Source organism: Mandrillus leucophaeus, unplaced genomic scaffold, assembly GCF_000951045.1.
Source record: "Mandrillus leucophaeus isolate KB7577 unplaced genomic scaffold, Mleu.le_1.0 Scaffold3, whole genome shotgun sequence".
NCBI classification, from domain to species: domain Eukaryota; kingdom Metazoa; phylum Chordata; class Mammalia; order Primates; family Cercopithecidae; genus Mandrillus; species Mandrillus leucophaeus.
In genome coordinates this window covers 9,892,732-9,906,838 of record NW_012103142.1, presented here as the reverse complement: position 1 = coordinate 9,906,838, position 14,107 = coordinate 9,892,732, and the positions used below count along the sequence as shown (strand labels likewise).

The 14,107-nt window shown below is 52.2% G+C and overlaps 1 protein-coding gene across 3 annotated transcripts in view; it reads right to left on the bottom strand.

Annotated features, from left to right (window-relative positions):
• Positions 1-12,034, bottom strand: part of GUCA1A (guanylate cyclase activator 1A (retina)) — a 22,853-nt gene extending 10,819 nt beyond the window's left edge. The window contains exons 1-2 of one of the 3 annotated variants that reach the window (XM_011986713.1): positions 11,818-12,034; positions 4,187-4,362 (exon numbers count right to left, since the gene is read on the bottom strand). The gene's annotated coding sequence lies outside the window, so the exon portion shown is untranslated. Of the gene's footprint in view, positions 1-3,815; positions 4,363-11,817 lie in introns of all 3 variants that reach the window. The other 2 variants (XM_011986714.1, XM_011986715.1) reach the window with 2 other exon arrangements.
• Between the last annotated feature and the right edge of the window lie 2,073 nt (positions 12,035-14,107).

Genomic DNA, 14,107 nt, shown 5'->3' with positions numbered 1-14,107 from the left:
GCACCATTGCACTCCAGCCTGGGTGACAAGAGTGAAGCTCCGAATCAAAAAAAAGAAAGAAAGAATTCTTAAAAAGCTAAAACTGGATGAAACTCTGCTTGTTGAATAGGTGCGCAAGTCCTGTGGGGTGGGTATTATTATTACCACATGAGACAAAAGGGGCTTGGGGCAGAAAATTTAAATCACCCGCTCAGGTTCACGAGCCTTTTAGTGGTGGTGCCAAAGTTTTCCCACCTCATCATCATGCTTTTCTCCTAAGCCTTCACACCTCTGCAGAAGGGCTGGATAGAGCCAGAGGCACCCCACGAGCCCCTCGAGCCTCTCGCTCCAGCGCCCTCTCCCTCAGCCCTCCCCTTGTGGCCCTCTGCCCAACAATTCCATTGACAGAGAGCTTGCTCCCTTTGCGGGAGGAGGGTCCCCACCCCTTGTCTCCAGCCCAGGGTGGGAATGGAATCCCCTCAGACAGGCATGGCCAGGCAAGGAGGACTGAGATCAACACCAAGGCCCCAAGGAAGCAGTATGCACAAGGTATGCGTGAGGGCACGGAAGGCCAGGGTACAGGTCACACAGCATACACAGTGAGGGAGATTCCTGCCTTCCCCCGCTGCTCTGTCTGCACGAATCCCTCCTGGGACAGAAGCCAGATCAAAGGAAGAGGCTCCACCTGGCGGAATGGGGCCGAGGGGAGGGAGTGGATGGGGCAGCTGCAGAGAGGTGGGAAGACAAGCCAGGAAGAGACAGGAGGGGCAGCGATCCCAGGCCAGACTAATCCCCCTCCAAGGCTGCCTGCTTGCCCCTCCACTCCACAGAAACACAGAAGGATCCTGAGCACAGGTTCACTTGCCTCCTGGGCCTATCTCACTCAAATCAATGTGATACCTTGGCCAGCTTCTGTAAAGGGTTTCTAAGGGCGTCCATGGAGGCTGCATTACCAAGATGAACCTCAAGAGGGAGCCCATTCTCCAGGGCAGGGGAGGAGGTATCTGTTGGGAGAGTAAAGACTCCTCATGGGAACCCTGCCCCTCACCCTGCAAAGGCTATAGGATCTAGGAGGGAAGGGACGGTTCCTGTTAATATCTTTGCATCTTAAGGACCCAGCCCACAGCCCACAGGGTCTGTTCGGTGACTGACTGAATGAATGAATGAGCAAGACTTCTAAATTATACACAGACTGAAAACTTCCACTTATCTCTTCTTTTCAAAATCCCACTAAAATGTGAATAAATGCATGTTTTAAAGACAAAAGAAGGCCGGGCGCGGTGGCTCACGCCAGTAATCCCAGCACTTTGGGAGGCCAAGGCGGGCAGAGCACCTGAGGTCAGGAGTTCAAGACCAGCCTGACCAACATGGAGAAACCCGTCTCTATTAAAAATACAAAAATTAGCCGGGTGTGGTGGCGCATACCTGTAATCCCAGCTACTTGGGAGGCTGAAGCAGGAGAATCGCTTGAACCTGGGAGGCAGAGGTTGCAGTGAGCAGAGATTGCGCTACTGAACTCCAGCCTGGGTGACAGAGTGAGACTTCGTCTCAAAAAAGGAAAAGGGGGCTGGGCACAGGGGCTCACGCCTGTAATCCCAGCACTTTGGGAGGCCAAGGCGGGTGGATCACCTGAGGTCAGGAGTTCGAGACCAGCCTGACCAACATGGAGAAACCCTGTTTCTACTAAAATTACAAAATTAGCCGGGCGTGGTGGTGCATGCCTGTAATCCCAGCTACTCGGGAGGCTGAGGCAGGAGAATTGCTTGAACCTGGAAGGCGGAGGTTGCGGTGAGCTGAGATCTCACCATTGCACTCCAGCCTGGGCAATAAGAGTGAATCGCTAAAGAAAGAAAGCGAAGAAAGGAAAGAACGAAAGAAAAGGGAAAGAAGGAAGGAAGGAAAGAAAGAAGGGAAAAAAAGGAAAAAAGACAGCAGATACGGGGGTTCTAATAAAATTTTGGAAAACAAGGCAGATGAACAAGTGGTAACTGTCTTTCTTATGAGAGTGGAGAAAGTCGAAACCTAAATGCTTTCAAAGAGGAGGCGGCTGCGGAGCTCGGGACAAACCTATTCCTGCCACAGGAATAGGGAGGCAGAGGTACCAGGTGCCCCTGAAGGCTGGGATGCAGCACATGTGGAGCAGAAAATAGGACGGGCCAAAGTTTGTATTAGCTTCTCTGATGCCCTCCGTGAGGCGGCAGAACAGGCATCTCCCTGCATCAGTCCCCTCCTGACCCTGGTTGAAGGTTCTTCTGGAGATTTGGCCAGAGAGGCCCTAGTCTCTAGGCACAGCCTCAGGAAGAGATAGGTGCCATTCTGTAAATGGAGCGTTAAAAGAAAGTCTACATAGGGAGAGTGAGAAAACCACCACGTGCCTCCCGTGCCTGGCTCCTTGAACACTGATGACCAAGCAGAAAGAGGGACCTGGTACAGATGCCAGATGGTCTGAGGCCAGCCAAGGCTCATCAGACATTTGAGGAAAACTCTAACTCGAAAGAGAACCTACAGCAAGCCAAGAGGAAAACGCGGATTCTATGCTGTTAGGGTCGCCTCGAGGGGTCTCCGCTTCCCTCCGCACTGCTTACCATCTTCTCAAAGAAAGGCCGACAGGACAGCCTGGCCTGTGTTGTGGGCTGCTTGTCGGGGTCTCCGGACACCTGTCTCTCCTTCCCACAACAACCCCAACCCCAACCTCTCCTGCACAGGAATTATGCCCACGAAATACACCACCATACCTACAGGGGGACGGGACTCCTAGGAACGAAACCAGCTGAATTCACCCTGTGGTGTGCTGGTAAATGTTTAATGATGAGCTCTCTGGAAAAAAGAAACTCCAATTTGTAGGCATTTGCTCGCTTCTGTGGTGTAAATGCTGCCACCACAGCTGATTTCAAACTGCCAACAGGAAGTCACTGATTGCGGGGTAGGGAAGACATGGGCACAACCAGCTCTTACAAGCCAGTACGAGCTGGCTCCAGCACACCACTGGGGTCCCTCTGAATGGCAGTGACTGGGGACTCACTCAGGCCACTGCTGGGAATCCAGTGCCCTCTGCCTCCATCCCCCTCTTCCATGCCCCATGACCCATGAGCTCAACTAGCCTCAGAGCCAGCTCTTCTGGACCAGAGCAGACAGCAAGGATGGGAAATCCTCCCCCACCAACAAACTACAAGTCAGAAGGAGCAGCTTTATGTAAAACTAGGTCTGGGAGGGGACTCCCTAGAGACTGTGTTCATTCTCCTCATTCTTCCTCATTCTGCAGCAGCTGCTCCAACCAGGGTAAGATGACCTTGTAAAAGAGCAGGAGTCATGGCCAGTTAATGGATCTCTTCCTTTTTTTTTTTTAATTAATTTTTTTTTTTTTGACGGAGTTTCCCTCTGTTGCCCAGGCTGGAGTGCAGTGGCACAATCTCGGCTCACTGCAACCTCTGCCTCCCGGCTTCAAGCGATTCTCATTCCTCAGCCTCCCGAGTAGCTGGGATTATAGGCACCTGCCATCATGCCTGGCTAATTTTTGTAGAGACGGGGTTTCACCATGTTGGCCAGGCTGGTCTTGAACTCCTGACCTCTGGTGATCCGCCCACCTTGGCCTCCCAAAGTGCTGGGATTATAGGTGTGAGCCACCATGCCCACCCTCTCTTCCTTATTTTTGGAGGGGTCCAAGCCTGGACCATCAGGAGGCTGGAGCCAGGATTGGCTTTGCTTGGGACTCAGGCTCTGGAGAAGGGTTGAGGTTACTTTTGGGGTTAGGGAACTGAGAATCAAGTCCTTCCAAGTCTTCAGGAACCTCTGGACATAACCTTACAGTATAACATCCCCATGGCCTGTTTACCCACTCACAGCCACCCATTCAGATGCCAGGGAAAGGAAGGACAAACTTGAACTGCTGCTGAGAAGAGAGACCTCCTTTTATCATTGTTGATAGGTGGGCACGGCACAGCTGTCTCAGCGCGAATACAGGTCGCTCCTCCTGCAGTGAGCAGCCCTTCCCCTTGGGGACCTGAGGTCACAGGGGTGAGGATGAAGGGTGAGGGGCTTCTGGTTGGCTCAGGCCTGGGAGCGCCACAAGACCAAGTTGGCAGGAGGCACATCAAAGCGCTTGCGGGTGTGGTCAGTGTCCCGACGGTACAGGTAGCCACAGGTAGGCTTCTGCAAGGTGTAGAAGGGGTTCAGGGAGTTGGAGTACTGGGAGGTGCAGAAATTGAACCTGAGCTTGTCTGGATTCTGCCCCTTAGAGTCCACCACGACCGGCACATAGGCTGCTGCCAGAGACTGCTCGCGGTCCTGCTTCCACGCCTGGGACACGGATGGGTGTGGAGCCTTCACCCCCTTGCATGATGGTGTCTTTGGCCCAAGACTGGGTCCAGAGGGTTTCTGTGAGTCCTGGGAGGGGGTAAAGAAGGCGAGAGCTGAGGCATTGGATACTGGGACTTCAACTGCTATGCCAGGGGCAGAAGGGAGGAGAAGGAGCCACTGCTCAGAAGCCCCCAGAGCCACTCTGGAGCACTGTTGTGTTGACCATGGAGCCAGGGACCTCCAGAGCAAGGGAGAGCCATCAGGGTCCCCTGACCTGGCCCCCTGCTGCTGCAGAACTCTGCCTACCTACCAGAGGCAACAGCCAGCTCCCAGAGGCTAGGAACCTGGGGATCGTCTTCAGTCCCTCCCCACCCCCTTTCCCCACATCCAATCCATTTGTCTGTGTCCTTCACATGGCTCCTGTGTGGCCCTCCCCTCCCTCTTCTCTGCCACTGCTCCCACAGGCCTCCGACCTCGCTCTCCTGCGGGGCCCCGCCAGCTTGCCTTCCACCAGGGCTTCCTGTCTCCCACCCTCCTGCTTAGTCACGCTGTGCTTCACCCTCACAGAGCGAGACTCCATGTCAAAAAAAAAAAAAGCGATAGAGTTTCGCTCTTGTTACCCAGGCTGGAGTACAATGGCATGATCTCAGCTCACTGCAACCTCCGCCTCGCAGGGTTCAAGCGATTCTTCTGACTCAGCCTCCCGAGTAAGCTGGGATTACAGGCACCCAGCACCACGCCCGGCTAATTTTTGTATTTTTAGTACAGACGGCGTTTCACCATGTTGGCCAGGCTGGTCTCAAACTCCTGACCTCAGGTGATTCACCCGCCTCAGCCTCCCAAAGTGTTGGGATAATAGACGTGAGCCACTGTGTCCAGCCTACTCTGTCTCAAAAAAAAAAAAAAAAGTGGCTTCCACTCTCCAGTCCCTCCAACCCTCCACCCACCCTGCATTTCAGCCACACAGTCTACCTCTTGTTCCCTGCTCACATCCGGTACTTCCAGAGCCTGTACCTTGGCTCAGGTGTTCCCCTGAGCCCTCCCTCCTGTGCACTAGGGAAATTCTGTCTTTCCCATTAGAGCTTCAGCTCCTTAAGGGCAACTATCTCATACTCTTACCCTTGACATAACAGCCTCCAAAATCCTATTTACTGTTTTACTCCAGACGAATGCATTTAGAGAAAGCTTGATAAATGTTGAATCAATTGAACTGAATTCTAGTAAGGGGTACCAGCTCACTTTCCAGCCAGCCAGCCCATTCTATTTTAGAACATATCTCATTGTTACCAAATGTGTCTCCTACTCACCCATACCTACTTCATCCTAACCACCACTCTTGGTTGATTACTTACTGGGGTCTACCCACTCTCTAGGAGGCCCCCATTGCCCCATTTAGCACATCACATTGACATTTATTTATTCCTCTGTCACTACCCTTCCTGTGACCAAGCTATCCTGTTCACCTTCAAATCCCCACACCATGTTTCTGGTACCAGCTGTGCATTTTACTAGGGACTGTCCTCATCATGACAGTACCACCAAAGGATGAGGCATCTGTAGGCAACCATCCACCCTGCGTGTGTCAGGCTGGATCTGTTCTGGTCCCCTAGGCTTCAGCTGTCAGGGGAACCCATTTCCCCTCCCCCAGCCTCACAGCCCTCCAGCCTCCAGGCACTGTGAGAGAACCCCTAGGTACAGGGTTAGTGGAAGTTGAGCTCCTGCCCTCTTACAAAAGAAGTCTCCTTTGCTCAAATCATCATGTAGTTCCTCTGTGTTTTGTTTTGTTTTTTGAGATGGAATTTCGCTCTTGTTGCCCAGTGCAAGGGCGCGATCTCAGCTCACAGCAATCTCCACCTCCTGGGTTCAAGTGATTCTACTGCCTCACCCTCCCGAGTAGCTGGGGTTACAGGTATATGCCACCATGCCCGGGTTTTCTCCATGTTTGTCAAGCTGGTCTCGAACTCCCAACCTCGGATGATCCGCCCGCCTCAGCCTCCCAAAGTGCTGGGATTACAGGCATGAGCCACCTCACCCGGTCTTCTCTGCGTCTAATTTACAAACTATCTGCCCAGTCCAAACTTGTCCAGGGCTTTCCTCCAAAGCAGGCTTTGCTCCTGTTGGTTCCTACCCAGGTATATATGTGCCCTCAGTTTTGCAAATTTGCAGTTTTCAAAATTCTTCCTATTCTTCCAAGGCCAGCAGCAGACTTGAAACCTTCTCCAGGAACCCCTGAAGCCTCCTGCAGCCCCTGCCCCATCTTGTCCTCTTCTATGCCTTCTGGACCCCTCTCAGGATGTGCTCCTTTACTGGAGGGACTAAGGTGAGTCAGGCGCACACATTCTGAAGAAGTCGTCATTCAGAGTCCTACACTGGGACCACTTTCTGCAGTCTTGTCTCATCTTAATCCCGACATAGTCCTTTGCTAAAGTCCCAACAGGCTGTAAATGTCTCCCGCAGTCAGGACTGCATCCTATGCATCTCTTTGTCCCTAGAGCCTACCCCAGTGCTGGTGCACAGCCCCAAGAAATGAGCAAGTGTGCTACAGCCTTCCCAGACTCTTCCAGGCTCAGCCCCAGGGCACAGGAGTTTACAGGCAGAGGGGCAAGCACCGGAAATGAACCGTGATAGTGGTCATCAAATATTATTTTCTAGCCAGGGGCGGTGGATCACACCTGTAATCCCAACACTTTGAGAGGCTGAAGTGGGAGGATCACTTGAGGCCCGGAGTTCAAGACCAGCCTGGGCAACATAGGGACACCTTGTCTCTGTTTAAAAAAAGTTAAAAATTAGCCAGGCATAGTGGCATGCACCTATGGTCCTAGCCACTCGGGAGGCTGAGGCAGGAGGATGGCTTGAACCCAAGAGGTTGAGGCTGCAGTGAGCTGTGATCACACCACTGCACTTCAGCCTGGGTGGCAGAGCGTGACCCCATCTCAAAAAAACCAAAAGATTATTTTCCACTTCAATTTGTGAGCACCGCACCAAACCCTGTCAGTGGATCACCTCTTACAATCCTCACATCAACTCTTTGAGGAAGGTGTTACTATTATTAGCCCCCCTTGTAATTGAAAAAAACTAAAGAGGTCAGTCCCATGTCCAGAGTCACATGACTGGTGAGGAGCAAGGCTGAGATTTGAACCCAGGTCTTTCCACACCCTGTGCTCCATGACGTGTCTATGGGAGCAGGGCCTGCCAGGGCCTGTGCATCTTCTATTTCTTTCTGTCCTCATTCCATCAACCCACTGAGCTCCTGCCAGGCGTGCTGTGTGGCAGCTGATTAGCCAAGGTTGCCCTGCACAGCTCCCAGCTCACTGGAGGGCGGGGCAGCCAGATTTCCCAGTCTGGCAAGAACACTGTGGGGTTTTGACTGCTGGATTTGGGTTCTGGGTTTTTGGACCCTGCATGGACAGAACAACACACTGGGAAGTATGAGGTCTACACCATGAATCACCATCTCTTAGCAGAGCTGAGGATAGGAGGACATGAGTTGCTCCATTCATTCATTCGCAACCATTCCTGAGCACGTCTTGGATGCCAGGCTCTTGCTGTGAAGGTGACAAAGACACCATGCATGAACACAAGAGGGTCCCTGTGGAGTATGGTGGCTCAGCCTTGGTACCTCTGACTCTTTGGGCTGGACAATCTTTGTTAGAGGGGTTGTCCTGTGTCTTGCAGGATTACAGCAGTGGCCTCTACCCACCAGATGCCAGTAGCACCCTCTCCTGGTTGTGACAACAAAAATGTCTCCAGTCATTGCCCAATGTCCCGTGAGGGCAGTGACAATCAGTGCTATCAGACCCATGGCAATCTCTTTATCCTTGATAGAGGCTGACATCCTGGCCCAGAGAATGCTCCCTTTCCTGGGCTGCAAGAAGCGGCTTAGGTTTCTTTGTGTTAAGGATGAGTCTGAACATGTGGGTTTTGTCCTCCTGACACCACAGAAGGGCCATGAAGATGAGGGAGCTGCAGAGACCCCAGCCCTGTCCCTGCTCCCCACTAACCCTTAGCCCCAGGGCTGCATCAGCCTCTTGGCCATCTTGGGCTCATGGGGCTGGGGCTAGGGAAGACAGAGGCAGGCGCTTTCAGAATGGCTGGGGAACTGAAGAGAGCAGCCCACAGATGGAAGGGTGGCACTCTTTACTCATGGGATTGAGGATCTGCCAAATGTCAGGCATTAGCCACTCAGCTCAGCAAAAGCTCCTAAGAGCCATTTGAGACGTTGCCCCCATTTTTCAGATACAGAAACTGAGGCTCAAAGGCATCGAAGCATTTGTCTGAGTTAACACAGTTTGTAGGATAGTATGTGAGTACCTTTCCGAAGTCCCACAACTGGTTAGTGTGGGAACCAGGATTCAAACTCTCTCCTCCCTTTCTGCCCTAGCCCAGGCCCTGGCTTGGGCCCACCTGCCCTGGGTCCATACCTCAGCTGTGTTTAGGATGCTGCTGCTGCAACATACAGGACTCTGGTGGCAGCAGGGGTAGGGGACAGCCAGGGTCCCCGGAACATCCGGGAATGAAGCCCTCACAAAAACTGGGACAGAGACAGTCCAGGGGAAGTGGTGGAAGAGGAGGAGGAGGAGGAAGAGGGAGTCAGGCAGCACTAGCCTTCCCCTGCCCTTTCTAGGGGCCAAGACAGCCTCCAAGTGACTCACCTCAGAGGGCTGAGGACTTCCCATTTCCTCCCCGAGGGCCTAGCACAGCCAGCTCTGGTGGAGGGTGGAGCCTGACTGCATACTTTCTGGGTTAACATCTGGTTTCTTTTAACTGGCTGTTCTTTGCTCACGTGCTCCTTGTCAAGGGTGCTGGGTATGTGCACACTGCCTATGTGACTTAGATCATTGGTTCTCAGCCAGGGGTGATTTTTCCTCCAGAGGACATCTGGCATGTTTGGAGACATTTTGGGTTGTCACACAGTGTGGGGTGGGTGCTACTGCCTTCCAGCGGGTAGGAGCCAGGGAGGCTGCTACGTATCCTACGATGCATAGCACCCGCAACAAAGAATCATCAGCGCCCAATGTCAAAAACACCAAGATTAAGAAACTCTGGTTTAGAGGTTTGAAGAAGTCCCATCTCCCCTACCTGCTTCCCTCACTTCCATTCCGCAGGGAGTGATGAAGTTACAGGACAAGTACAGGGTCTCACCAACCCCTCCCCTCCCTTGGGAATCCCATGATCCTATTTTCATTTGGGTTCTAAGCTAAAGCCAAAAGAAGGAATCTGGATAGAATTATCCCTCCATGGGCCAGCATGGTGGATCATGCCTGTAAGCCTAGCACTTTGGGAGGCCAAGGCAGGACGATTGCTTGAGGCCAAGAGTTAAAGACCAACCTGGCCAACATAGTAAGACCCATCTCTATTTCAAAAAAAAAAAAGAAAAAAAAGAAAAGAAAAAAGAGCCAGCGCCATGGTTCACGCCTGTAATCCCAGCACATTGGGAGACTGAGACGGGCAGATCACTTGAGCCCAGGAGTTTGAGACCAGTCTGACCAACATGGCAAAACCCTGTCTCTACTAAAAATGCAAAAAATTAACTGGGTGTGGTGGTGCATGCCTGTAATCCCAGCTCAGTGCAACCTCCGCCTCCTGTGTTCAAATGATTCCCCCACCTCAACCTCCCAGGTAGCTGGGATTACAGGCACGTGCCACCATGCCTGGCTAATTTTTTTGTATTTTTAGCAGAGACGGGATTTCACCATGTTGACCAGGCTGGTCTCGAACTCCTGACCTCAAGTGATCCTCCTGGATCATGGGATTCCCAAGGGAGGGGAGGGGCTGGTGAGATGCCGGGGGGCTGAGGAAGGAGAATCACTTGAACCAGGGAGGAGGAGGTTACAGGGAGCTGAGATCATACCACTGCACTCTAGCCTGGGTGACAGAGTGAGACCTTGTCTCAGAAAAAAGAAATACCCCTTCATGACCCCCATCCCCGCAGGCAGACCTCACAAAGGCCTTTTAGATGCACAGTACACACGTATTAATATTTACATATATACTAATATGTGTTTGTCCCTTATGCCGGGGTTTAGAGTGGGGAAGTGCGTGACTCAAGAGTGGGGCTTTCTGAGTAGGGCAAGAAGATCTCATCTGTGATATTACTACAGGTTTTCTAGGAAGGCCCCTGTCCTCTCAAATCCTCCAGGGCCATAGGCACATGACCGTGCCCAGTGAGAAATTCCACTTGTAGCCTCCTCACTCTAGGGGAAGGCCTTGTGCCTTATTGAAATGCAAATAGCACTTGGGTGTGAAGGCTGGTGAAGGCCCATAGGGGCATCTGGTGCTGTGGAATGTACCTTGGCTTTGGTGTTTGAAGGTCTGAGCCCTGGGCCTGACCCTGCCCTTACAGGTCAGGCGACCTTGGGCAAGTTGCTGAGCCTCTTTGAGCTTCGGTGGCCTCATCTGCAAAATGGGGATAGTAAGGCTAGCTACTTCACCAGCTTGTGGTGGGGTGCCATGAGTGCTGGGAACCGTAAAGGCACAGTGCAAATAGTCATGACTATCAGCCTCTCGGGCAGTTACACCGTGGTTTCACGCACACCTGGCTGAACCTATAGGAGAGCACGTTTCCCTTTGGGGGAGCACAGAGGCTTTGAAGGGAGGGTTAGGGAGGCTGGGGGTAGGCCTCAGCTTCCTTCTGTGACTGGTGGGTAGCATGGGGGCCTGGAGCCAGCTACCTCAGTTCAAATTCCAGTTCCCTGCAGGGCCGGGTGGCTCACACCTGTGATCTCAGTGGGAGGTCAAGATGGGAAGATTGCTTGAGCTCAAAAGTTCAAGACCAGCCTGGGCAACATGGAGAGACCTCATCTCTATTTTATAAAAAAGTTAAAAAAAAAAAAAAGGCTGAGCACAGTGGCTCACGCCTGTAATCCCAGCACTTTGGGAGGCCGAGGCAGGAGGATCACTTGAGGTCAGGAGTTCGAGGCCAGCCTGGTCAACATGGTGAAACCCCATCTCTACTAAAAATACAAAAAAATTAGCCAGGCATGGTGGCACGTGCCTGTAATCCCAGCTACCTGGGAGGCTGAGGTGGGGGAATCATTTGAACACAGGAGGTGGAGGTTGCACTGAGCCGAGATTGTGCCACTGCACTCCAGCCTGGGCAACAAAGCGAGTCTCAAAAAAACAAAAAACAAAAAACAAAAAAGCTCCAGCCCTCTCACTCACTAGCTGCCTGATCCTTAGGCAAATTATAATCTCTGTACCTCAGTTTTCCCAGGTATAATGTGGGAACAACAAGAGCTCTACCTCACAGGGTTAATGCGAGGACTTAATGAGCTAGTCCATGTAAAGTGCCTAGACCTCTTAAGCACTCAAAGGTTAGCTACAATTACTACTTATCTCAAGTTTGCCTTGGAGATGGGGGTAACATGAACCAAACAGTCCAGGACACATTTTGCAGCAGTGAAGGGGCAGAGGAAGCAAGATGGAGGGTGTCCTGTTCCCTCTCTCCGTCTCCCCAGGGAGATAACAGAGGTCCCACAGCTGGGGAGTACAAGGCAGGCAGCAGCACCAGCACCCAGCTAAGCCTTTTGTAAGAGGACCCACCTCCCAGCCACATAAGTGAGGCTGGCTGGGGCTTTCATGCTCTTTCCTGCCCATCAGGCTTCTTGTGACCCCGGGCTGACCTTCTCCAGCCCTGTGATTTCATCCCACCTTGCACATGCTGGACCAGGGCCTTTCTTGATGGTCAGGTGGAACTTCTGGTGGTCAGGGAGGACTCTTGGCAGGATACTGAGAGTACCAAGGTGGGGAGAACTTGTATGGGGCAGGGGGCATTGTGACACCTCTTTACAACACAATTCCTTCTGTCTTCCCAAGGAGACAGGAGGCCAGGGCTGGGGACTGACGTTTCAGGACCTGGAAGGGTCTTTCAACCTTGACACTGGCCCACTATGCTAGTCCCTCTTCCCACAAATGCATAGAACCCTAAAACTGTGGGCAGGAGGTGAAGGGAGAGAGATCATACTAATTATCCAGGTGCCTCCAGAAGTCCTAATATCCCCCCATGTCCCAATATCACTGTCAGGAAGGAAATGTACCCTGGCAACTCTTCATTCTATCTATCTATCTATCTATCTATCTATCTATCTATCTATCTATCTATCTATCATCTATCTATCAATCATCTATCAATCATCTATTTATCATCTATCTATCATCTGCCTGCCTTCCAAATTACAGAGATGAGTGGATGAATGGATGGGTGGACAGAGGAGTGGGAGGGTGGATAGACAGGTAGATGGACTGGGTTGGTGGAGAGACGGCGGATGGGCCAACCCTTGTGATTTGAGCCCTGCTCATCTCCTTAGCCTCATCTCTTGCTGTCTTTCCCTCACTCTGTATGCAGTAGCTAGTTTCTTAGACATGCCCCACTCTCTCCCCTCTGAGGCTTTCCATATGCCATTCCTTCTCGTGGACTGCTTTGAACAGGGGATTGGGAGATAAAGGGATGGATGAACAGGTGGATAGACAGATGGCTGAATAGGAGTGACCATGTGTGAGTGGATGGATGGATGGATGGATGGATGGATGGATGGATGGATGGTCAGTAAATGGACAGATGGTGATGGCTGTGGTATAGAGGAGTGCAGGCCCAGGAGTTAGAATGCCTGAGCTTGAATTCTGGCTCTACTATTTTACTAGTGTGTAACTTTGGGAAAATCAATCGACATCTCTATGCTTCTGTTTTCTCATCTGTAAAATGGGTAAAGACCCTACCTAATAGAGTTGGGCGAAGCACTTAGGATAGTGCCTGGCACAGAGTAAGCACTGAGCAAGCATCAGCTATGATTATGTGTGGGTGGGTAATTGGATTGATGGGTGGGTGGCTGAATGGGCTGTCTTGTCCCCATCTTCAGAAATCAGCCTCCCTACCTCCCTAGGGTCCTGTCTCCCCAATACCACACTTGGTAGGCAGCTTCCAGGAGTAGTGTCAGAAATCCCACATGTAGGAGTGACATGGGCTTCTCCCTGGGTTGAGGGGAAGGAGAGAGTTCCAGGGGGAGGTAGGTAGAGCTATTGGGTGCCTTCCTGCCACACCAGCTTGGGCTGGGCCCGGAATTATTTGTTTTTTTCCTGGCCCTGAGTCAACACTGACAAGATGGACTTTGGGGCCAAAGGCAGACTGGAAATTGGGGTGTTGATGACTTGTGTGTTGTGCCTAGATCTCACACCCTGATGGTAATGACCCCTAATTTCTAAACAGGCTGGGAGGGACCAGGAGAGAAGGAGAAGGAGCAGCACAGTATTAATCGGGCTTCCCCTGCCAGAGCCTCTGACCGGCAATCTCCAAGCGCTCTGGGGTGGGTGGAGTCTTGTTTGGAAGACTGGGGACATGGCGTTCTGGGCAGAGTGGCCAGCATCTCTGCATCTGGGGACAAATGGCCTGAAGGAGCTATCTGGAGGGAGCCCAGGGGTCTGGGTGCGGGTTTGGGGGAGCCATGGCTTAGCACACACTGTACTTTGTTTCAGCCAAAGTGGGGTGAGGTTCTGGTCTGATAAGTGGGAGAACTGGGCGACCTGAGACGAGTCCTGTCCCCTCTGCAGGCTCAGGGTCTTATGTGTATCATGAGGACACTGGGTCCCTCCACCTTGGATACTTGATGTCCAAGGTGGGGAGAACTTCTGTGGGGCAGGAGGCATTGACATTTGGTGGTAGGCCCCTGCCAGCAATGTACCCAGCCCAGGCCATGTCACCCTCACTGTGGGGAGCTCGAGAGGAGGCAGTGGCTGGGGAGATTGCCTTTAGGAAGTCCTGGCCAGATGAGCCATAGCTGCCTTATTTCACTGATAAATTGCATAATGGTTAAGATCATGACCTCCAGACCCACTCTGC